Raw genomic sequence first — 10,581 nt, 5'->3', positions numbered from 1 at the left:
TCACAAACATAGGAACTTGCCTTGGTGATTCGGTGCAACATAAAACAATGAACAATGATAAAACAACCTATATAAGTGAAAAAGAGAATTATATAACATGCCTGGTCTGTTCATGTAAGTAGATAGGTTATTGGACCACACTGACAGATGGGTGCCTTGCTCTCCATCCTCTCCCTGGACTCTGGACAAGGAAGTGTGCACCTCCAGGCGGCGGCCCTAGGATAGCACTACAGTTAGCTTCCATTAGCTTGATGAATTACCTAATTAGCAGGGGTAAACGCAGTGGTGGGAGATAGGAGGCACAGGTAGAAGAGCCTGGCTGGGAAATGTACAATCAATGGAGGTGAGATTGAGCCACTTTAGTAACCTATTACAGATCAAGTTTAAATTTTGTATTGCTGCTCATGATTTATTACAATTACAATGGTTGTTGCATTAAAGTAAACTGAAGTGCAGCGTGCAAAAGTATTCAGCCTCTTTTCCCTGAGTGTAACCAGTTGCTGCCAGAAGTTGCCTGATTATTGTTGAAAGATTGAGTGCTGGCCTAATAATTAAATAGTTCTCCTGTGTGTAATATAATCTTAGTATTAATGCAGCTGTTCTGTGAGGGCCGCAGAAGTTTATGATAATGTTGGGGAGCAAACAGCATCACGAAGTCCAAGGAACACACCAAAAAGGGTCAGGTAGAAAGTTGTGGAGAAGTTTGACACAGGGTCAAGTTATAGAAAAGATTTCCCAAGTTTTGAACAACATCTCACAGAGCACTGTTCAAGGGGTATGGCTCAACTACAACTGCAAACCTACACTACAAACATAACGCCAGATCTACAAATATTGGTAGATTCACATGTTAGAATGGCCCAGTCAAAGTCTTCAATCCAATCGAGAATCTGTGACAAGATCTGAAAAATGTTGTTCATATCCGACTGATCTTGAGCTGTTTTGCAAAGAAGAATGGGCAAAAAATCTGTAGGTGTGTAAGACCTGGTACATTCCCAAAAAGACTGAAGGGAGGATGAACACTTTTGCACGCTGCACTATTGTATAATTTTCCTTCCACTTTACAATTGTGTGCCGCTTTTGTTGCTCTTAAAAAAAAAAAAAAGCCAATACAATTTATTTAAGTTTATGGTCATGATGTGAAAACATTTTGAAAAGTTCAAGATGTACGAATACTACAAATCTGTACTAAAATTCAGCAAGGAGAATTTTTGAGGCTCAGGTGGAGAGTACTTACGAAACAGTAAGGCATTGTTGATCTCAGTCCAAAGCTTGTGAACAACAGGACAATCCCAAAACACATGATAGTGATTTGCCTCCTGGCTGCCACATCCTCTCCAACAGTCTTACATGTGAGTAATGGGCTCTTTAACATGGGGTTATAAAGAAGGGAGACACATTTTTCCAAAAGAATTCCCTCCATTCATGTGTTTTTGTGGTTTTCCACTGAGATGTACATATACTTTCCCACTCTTCATCTGCCAGAACAAAGCGACCCTCTCTCTTCTCTCTCTTACTCTTAATGTACCTTAATCAGTAGTCTGCCAAGTGGCTGCTCAAATTGTTTTATAATTGTATAATGTAGATATTAATACATGAATACCCTTGAAAGTTCAGATTAATAAGCCGTAATAAATATTTCAATCAAAGGGCTATGATGGTCATCATTCTTTTTTATTTCTTGAATATAATAACTCCTTATTTATAAATACCTAAAAAAAAAAAGTCCTGTAAAAATAAATGGATTTTAAAACATATTTTTTAAGGCAGAGATGACTGATGTGAACATTTTCTAAACCAAATGTCAAAGCGTCTAAACTTTTCAGATTGAGGACTTGACCTTTAATCCACCTGCAGCAGAGACACATCCAGACACTCATCAGGAGACAGCCGTAATTGCACTGTGGTGGGCGCTTAACATGTACTGTGCAGGGAAATATACATTCAAACAACATAAAAATGGAAAGAAGATTATGTCTCAAAACAAATATAGACATCTACATTATGAATAGTTTGGACATTTATTCTGCATTATTTGTAGTGTTATAGTCAGTTAGTGTTATTAAATATACTCTTGTATCTGCTTTGTTTTGCTTTGGCATTCTCATCTTTTAAAACTTATTTATAATAAATATGATGTACTGAAAATCACACATTATTTTTTTTAAGTCAAGGTTTGTGTTAGTACTCCATCTCCTGGTAGCAAAGAGAATTACCATGGAAATAAATAAACACTATATTTTTGCTAATGATTATGCTGGGGATTATTTATGGTCTTAAAAACAACACAGAAGCCCTTCGGATCTCTACTTTTTACATCACAAATTTGGGAAATATGAAAGCTCATTGAAGGAACAGAGAAGACAAGCTTCTAATTCATTGATAAAACAAGTGTGAATGGAGCAAATTACAACTATTGGTATGTTTTTGATACTATGTTCCTTTGATACTCGTTACCTCCAGAATTACCGTTTTCTGTGTCAGTGTCATGTAAAATCGTGTGACTTCCTCTGCTTCAGTACATTTCTATGTGAAATGTACATACGGAAAGAATAATCCAAGCTATAGAAGGGAGCTTGGCTCACAGCCGCTGCTCCAACACAGTTTCTAGTTGTGTATCTGTGCTCTCAAAATCCATGTCTTATTTTATCATCTTAGTTTATTGAATAACAGTTGCAACTTTGCTGATTTTTTTTTCTACTTCTGTACAACACGCTCTGATTACTACAACTTGTCTTTTGTTAAACTTTTACTGTTCCCTCATGTTTGAGTGTCCCTGCCGTCTGATGAAATTGTCCACACAAATCCTCACATGTCTAAACGTGTACATTGTTTTCATCGATTCTCTCATGGCAACCTGGTAACACAGCGCTCATAACTGCCCCATTGGACACATTCAGCTTTTACTCCTTTGCTCAGACAGGTGGAATCAAAGGCCTATGCTTCACTACGAACAGCAGATAACACTTATATAAGCCATACCTGTCAAGCATTTAGAAACACACGGTAACAATGAACTAATAAAGAACTAGTCATTATTAAACCCTAGCTAGATTTAGATAGTTGAGGGTATTTACTTTGCCATTGTAGTAAACAACGTCCACCATGTTTGTACAGCTTTTATTTTTCAAGATTAGGACATATTTAATGCCCCAGTATACATACAGGAAGCAAAAAAATACAGTAAGTACAATAATTAAAAGTAGCACTAATGTAGCTAACCATTACATAGGCTTAGGAAGAGAATAAAAGGAAACAAGTGGGTGTTTTAAAGGATTTGTTGAGAGGGTTGTTGTGTGAGTTGACCTGCAACAGAAGAGGGAATATATGTAACTGTTCAGTTTAACAAAATGATATGTTACCTTACCTCTTGTGTCTAAGCCCCCAGCAGCCAAGATGGCCGCCCATTCAAGTCAATGAGAGCTGCTCAGTAGCGCATGTCGCCAGTTAGCCTTTAGCTCTTCGGACACTGCAGCCCAGAAGTGACGTAGGTCTGTGTCCGGTTTGCGTACCATGTGATCGTACTGACCAATCAGAGAGAGTTACTAGAGCAGCGCAGAGCACAGTGTGAGATAAAGCCAAATATTAAACAACTGGTTTTAAACTTTTTCACTGACAATGGAAATAATTCTGGTTCTTAATAAGTACATGGAATGTTTGATCTAACATTGATTTCTTAAATCACTGATTTTTAATCATATCATTCTACATGTCAAATGTATTCAGATGACATGTTTATCAACATGCAAAACATTGTAAAGTCATGATTAAGTCCGTATTTAGGTTTCTTGTCAGTGTAATACAGATAACACACTGATGGACATGAAACCTAACATCCATTAGTTTATACCTGGCAAAACATTCCATTTCCATAGCATTTATTACGTGATTTAGTTTTTCAGGCAGAAACATTTCAAGACATCGCTTCTGAGTCGTAGATCCACAGCCCTCAGGTCCGTGGTGGTCATTAGATCTGTGATTTGTTCAGTTATTAAACTCATGGATCATATTTTTACGCCTGTAGCTCAGTCGTGGCATTTGGGCTATTTCAAGGCATCTCGGCTCGTTCACGTCACCTACACGCGCTCTGATTGGTCTAGACGGTCACAAGCTGGGCTAGAGCGGCGCGCCAGAGTGTAGCCAAAGCTAACAGCTTAAAATGCGTTTTAAAGACAACTGAAGAATCTTAAAATTAGAAAAAGTCCATGACTCATAAATAAGTAAGAATTGCCGCTATATCCGACTTTTCTGAAAGCTCTAGGCGCCCTTTCAGCCGAACACGAGCAGTTTTTCGTTACATTGCGCTCTAGGGGAAAAAAGCTTTCTGGATGCACGATTTCTTTGGCTGCAGTACCAACGAAGTGGCCACTGGGGGAGTCTGCAACATGCTGCGGCTAGCCATACCCTATCCAGATTTTATAATAAATCCATGCTTGTGTCAGCCATTTTAGGTGCGCCGGCCAAAAGAGTCACCAGGGAGCCGGAGCACCTTAAGAAAGTTCCGGGGCAGAACGTTGTGGGAAAATAGGAGGGGTGTTTTAGGGAATTGACTATTTTAAAAGGCCGTGGCTGCAGAGCCGCGGCCCGCGGTCAAATGGCCGCGCAGTTTCAGGAACCGCGGGACTTCTCTTATAGCGTCATGGCTAACTCTAACCCTAACCTTAACCCTAACCCTAACCTTAACCCTAACCTTAACCCTAACCTTAAAGGAGGTATGGATGATTTTTCGGCGATTTGAGAACGCAGGCGGAAGTGCGCATGCGCACTCCCCCGTGCGGACTGATTCAACACACACGTGCGTTTGTTTATTAGCGCAACGGAGCGCATCGCATCGCTCGTCTCCCGTAGATCTCTGTCCACTTCTGCGTCAGCTCGAACTGTCTTTCTCCGTCTTCATTTTGCCCCGTACACTGAGGGAACTATATTATGATAGATCCATGCGCTTAGGCACGCAGAAACGTGGGGACGAGCCTGACGCGGCTGCAGGTGAGCGGTAGGTGCGTTTTATGATTGATACGTGGTAGGACAAATGATTTATCCACGCCACGAGGAAATATGATAAAACATTTGCTGAAAAAAATCTTCCATACCACCTTTAACCCTAACCCTAACCTTAACCCGGCACGGTCTAAAATGGCGCTAAAACACGGTCAAATAGCGGCACAGTTTCAGGAGCCGCGACGCGAGGCCGGCACAAAAATAACATGGCAGTTTCGGCCGCGCGCTGAATTTGTGCACAGTAAATTAAATAAAGAATATATTTTTGTATTAAATTGAAGTATGTATATTGACACTGTTTTTTTACACTTAGCTTTTATGTGTGCTGTTTTAGAAAGATTGTGACTTACCTGGTCCTCTGAGTAGGAGGGTCCATTCAACCCAGTGGCCTATAAAAGGTGCCTGGTGGCAGTTGCTCATGTGTTGGTGCTGTGTGAACATGTTGATGTATTTTAAACCTCTTTTGTTTTGTAAATCACTGTAAATAAACTGTGGGTCTGCATCATCTGAAATCGTCTCTGCTCTGTCCTCGTCATTGCCGCTGAGGTTGCTATCCGGGCGTAACAAGCACATACAAAAAACAACTTAAGTAAAAGTTTTGAAGTACTCATTTCAAATTTTACTTTAAGAGTAAAAAGTAAAAGTATTTTGTACACGTTTTTAGAAAGTGATATAGAATTAAATGCTTTGTTTTTGCATATATTTTTGTTTGCTAAAAACTGGGACTTGAACTCAAAAGCTTTCGGCAGGATGTAAACATGAACGTGTTAAAAATAACCGGTTTTAGGGGTTTACTTTTCAATCCAGTTAAGCAATTTGACAGATACCTACTCCCAAATGTTTTGAAGTAAAAGCAAAATGTACACACTATATAAAGGACTTAAATAAAGAACAGATAGCATAGTGAAAACATTTTTTTTTGTCACTTTCTACAACTGCCAGTATGTAAGGTGTTAAAGTGTTGATGCTGTTGTTATGGTCGTTTTAATTGTGGATGAAAAAAAAGAAAAACGTGTCCTTATCGTGAGTGGGCTTACATCTCCACGGACCTGAAGGAGGAGCAGCTTGCATTTTTATCCTTAATTTTATTATTTATTTATGAATAAATAGTTTATTTACAATAATTCAGGCTTAGTAACTATTTAAAGGAATAATAGAGGATTTATGGCGAGCAATCTGAGTATCATTTCCTCGTGGCGTGGACAGCCGAGTAGTTCTCCCACATGTCAATCATTCCCTGCATGCAACTGCAACTGTAGCAGCGGGGCTGTTGCGTGCTTCCGCACAAGGTTTTGATGTGCAAATAAACCTGCCTTGCCTTACCTTGGGATTAAATATAACATATCTGGAACCCTGACACCCTGAAAACCTGAGTATATCTATCATAAACTCTGTGATCGCTAACATCTATTCATGGTTTGTTTAGTATTTCTTCATAATAAGGTCATGATTTATATGTGTTTATTGATGCTTTATGGTTAACGGCCTAATTGTATTCATAGAAATGGTAAGATCTGTAGTTGCAGTACCGGTAGTTTGTAGCTGGATGAATTTGTTAGTGCTCTGGTGGAGTTTGTTTAGACTTGTGCAAAACCATAATTCAGCGCTTAGAGGAGGATAGCTCTTAATAACAACACTATTAGGTCGTAATGATAACGGATAAGTCCAATTATGTGCTCTGTGTCCTCAGGCGCTGTGCTTTTTCTGCGCTGCGAGGAGATTCTAAATGCTTCCGCTTCCATTGGGATCCTATAAAGGCAAAATTAAAGAAGTATCGTTGGGTGTTTTGTGTTGTTATTAACAAATACTAAATGCATGAACAAGAGCTACTACATAAATTCAGACTTGAACTTTAACATCTACATCCACATCAAATCACTAACATCAACAGCATTTTACAATCTAAAAAACAGCCAAAATAAAAGATAGTGTCGAAATCAAGAGTTGGAGAAAACACTTTTTTTGTATTGTGACTTTAAAGAGCCACTCCTTGAACCGACACCTTAACATGGTGGAGGGGTTTGAGTGCCCGAATGATCCCGGGAGCTATGTTGTCGGGGGCTTCATGCCCCTGGTAGGGTCTCCCAAGGCAAACAGGTCCTAGGTGACGGGTCAGACAAAGATCGGTTCAGAAGCCCCCTATGATGACAACACAAACAAGGCAGTTTACGTCGCCCGGATCGGCGTCACCGGGGCCCCATCCTGGAGCCAGGCCTGGGATGGGTGCTCCATGGCGAGCGCCTGGTGGCCGGGTCTTACCCCACGGGGCCCGGCCGGGCACAGCCCGAAAGAGCGACGTGGGGCCGCCCTCCCATGGGCCCACCACCCGCAGGAGGATCCATAAGGGGCCGGTGCAGAGAGATCTGGGCGGCAGTCGACGGCAGGGGCCTCGGCGACCAGATCTCCAGACACAGAGACTAACTCTGGGGACATGGAATGTCACCTCGCTGGGGGAGAAAGAGCCTGAGCTTGTGCGGGAGGTTGAGCGATACCGACTAGATATAGTCGGCCTCACCTCCACGCACAGTTTGGGCTCTGGAACCCATCTCCTCGAGAGGGGCTAGACGCTCCACTTCTCTGGTGTTGCCCGCGGGGAGAGGCGGCGGGCTGGTGTGGGCTTGCTTATAGCCCCTCAGCTCAGCCACCACGTGTTGGAGTTTACCCCAGTGAACGAGAGGGTCGCGTCCCTCTGCCTTCGGGTGGGGGACAGGTCTCTCACTGTTGTGGTGGCCTACGGGCCGAACAGCAGTGCAGAGTACCCGGCCTTCTTGGAGTCCTTGGGAGGGGTACTGGACAGTGCACCGACCGGGGACTCCATTGTTCTACTGGGGGACTTCAGCGCCCACGTGGACAATGACAGTGACACCTGGAGAGGGGTGATCGGGAAGAACGGCTTCCCCGATCTGAACCCGAGCGTTTTTTTCAGTTATTGGACTTCTGTGCTAGCCACGGATTGTCCATAACGAACACCATGTTCAAGCACAAGGGTGTCCATCAGTGCACATGGCACCAGGACACCCTAGGCCGAAGGTCAATGATCGACTTTGTTGTCGTGTCATCTGACCTCCGGCCGCGTGTCTTGGACACTCGGGTGAAGAGAGGGGCAGAGGTGTCAACCGATCATCACCTGGTGGTGAGTTGGATCCGCTGGCGGAGGAGGAAGCCGGACAGACTTGGCAGACCCAAGCGCATTGTGAGGGTCTGTTGGGAACGTCTAGTGGAGCCCTCTGTCAGTAGGTTATTCAACTCGCACCTCTGGGAGAGCTTCTCCCATGTCCCGGGGGAGGTTGGGGACATTGAGTCCGAGTGGACCATGTTCTCCGCCTCCATTGTTGATGCGGCTGCTCGGAGTTATGGTCGCAAGGTCTCCGGTGCCTGTCGTGGCGGCAACACCGAAAGTAAGGGATGCCGTCAGACTGAAGAAGGTGGCCTATCAGGCCACTCTGGCTTGTAGGTCTCCGGAGGTCATCGACGGGTATCGGCAGGCCAAGCGGCTCGTGCTGTCGCAGAGGCAAAAACCTCCTGGGAGGCCTGGGAGGAGTTCGGGGAGGCCATGGAGGAGGACTATCGGTCGGCACCAAAGAAATTCTGGCAAACCGTCCGGCGCCTCAGGAGGGAGAAGCAGTGTCTCACCAACACCGTTTACAGTGCGGGTGGAGGCCTGCTGACCTCGACTGGGGATGTCGTCGGACGGTGGAAGGAATACTTTGAAGATCTCCTTAATCCCTCAGTCACGTCTTCTGAAGAGGAAGTAGAGACCGGGGACTCGGAGGCTGGCTCATCCATCACCCAAGCTGAAGTCACTGAGGTTGTTCGCAAACTCCTCGGTGGCAAGGCTCCGGGGGTGGATGAGATCCGCCCTGAGTACCTAAAGTATCTGGATGTTGTAGGACTGTCTTGGTTGACACGTCTCTGCAACATCGCGTGACGTTCGGGGACCGTGCCTCTGGACTGGCAGACCGGCTGTTCCGGATGCCTCCTGGGCGCCTCCCTCGGGAGGTGTTTCAGGCATGTCCCACCGGGAAGAGGCCCCGGGGAAGACCCAGGACACGCTGGAGAGACTATGTCTCTAGGCTGGCCTGGGAACGCCTCGGGATCCCCCCGGAGGAGTTAGAGGAAGTGTCTGGGGAGAAGGAAGTCTGGAAGTCCCTGCTCAGACTGCTGCCCCTGCGACCCGGCCCCGGATAAAGCGGCAGAAGATGGATGGATGGATGGACTTTAAAGAGGACATACTATGCAAAATCAACTTGAATGAACTTTTGACATTGTTTCCCCATTATTAGTTTAGTTTTATTTTGATTGATTCCTGCATGTTTAGTTAATCCTCCTGCAACATTCTACAACTGAGGCTCGAGTGCTCAGAAAAATTTATTTCAGTTTTCAACTACCGGTACTACATTCCTGTACTTAGTTATGATTATTTGAAGAAGAAAAAAAGACTCAGAGTGACACATGTATGAAATTGTAGAATTGTAGAAGATTAAATGTAAAATGTATCAGTTATTCTTTTTCAAGGAAAAATCAATGGACCTGTTTCTAAGTCGTTGTAGACCGATATAGCGGTGTATAATGAACAAAATATAAAATATCATAATATGTCTCTATTAGTACGTCTTTAATACATAACATAAATGTAATGTAAAACCCTTGAGATTACTTTCTGAACAAATTATGCACTACAAATAAACTTTTACATAAATGCTCAGATGATGGTTTAATGGGCTTCTTGAGCAAGAGACATCATGGTTTCCAAACAAAAAATACATCCTTTGTAATCACAATGACTGAACATGACTGAAGCTAAATACAACTCCAGGTATGTTTTTGATCAGGGAACAACGTTAAAAAAAGCTCGGAAAAGTAACACTTGTATAGTACGTCCCCTTAAAGTAAATATTGAGCACTGTGAGCACTTTCTTACTTTTGCGTGCTGAAGAATATTCAAACAATCCCTTCATTCGCAGACGAACACAATAAGCGAGTCGCCGTACACTTTCTAGCCCTGACACCAGATAATGAACGACTTCTCACACGGTAACCTTTAACTCGTGATAATAGCATAAACACAGAGCAGTTTACAAACACAGGGCCAGTGTTTCTCCTCTCTAATGAATTTGTTTAGTGGCAAATAAAGATTTCACATGTCGGGGTGCGTGGCGGTGCCCTGACAGCTCCAGATGAATGTTGCTTGTTTCTAGGAGGACCTTTTCTCAGACAGCATACACAAATAGGAGGTTTGTTCTGTAGTCACCACCATGCACACACAGGGGTTCAAATCTAAAATCCAAACAGGCTGACTTCAGTGAAATCATTCCCAAATGGCCAAACGTCTTAGGTATTGATTGGTTGATGGCATGTGGCAGGAATGACAGTTGAAATGTGCTGTCATATTTATATATATAATAATGCATATATTTTTGTTGTAATTGATTTTCTGGAGCATGTTTGGAGTAAAGAGAGGACAATTAGGCTGGTTCTCCCCAGGGGCCACCAACAGACAACAGCCTGCTGTGGATGTGGAGATAAATTTATCAAATCCATGGATTTATATGAAGAGAGGCTCTTAACATGACTATAGATAGT

General features: G+C 43.2%; 1 long non-coding RNA gene across 1 annotated transcript; it reads right to left on the bottom strand.

Annotated features, from left to right (window-relative positions):
• Window positions 1-1,243: 1,243 nt before the first annotated feature.
• On the bottom strand, window positions 1,244-1,497 carry LOC140365441 (uncharacterized). Its single transcript, XR_011927829.1, has 2 exons — window positions 1,351-1,497; window positions 1,244-1,319 (listed from the first exon to the last, which is right to left on the bottom strand). It is a non-coding gene; the product is annotated as an uncharacterized lncRNA (long non-coding RNA).
• Between the last annotated feature and the right edge of the window lie 9,084 nt (window positions 1,498-10,581).

This window comes from Eucyclogobius newberryi, unplaced genomic scaffold (genome assembly GCF_026437365.1).
Source record: "Eucyclogobius newberryi isolate DKJ021-1_F unplaced genomic scaffold, fEucNew1.0.hap1 SCAF_1, whole genome shotgun sequence".
Classification (NCBI taxonomy): domain Eukaryota; kingdom Metazoa; phylum Chordata; class Actinopteri; order Gobiiformes; family Gobiidae; genus Eucyclogobius; species Eucyclogobius newberryi.
This window is presented reverse-complemented; position numbering and strand designations above follow the sequence as displayed.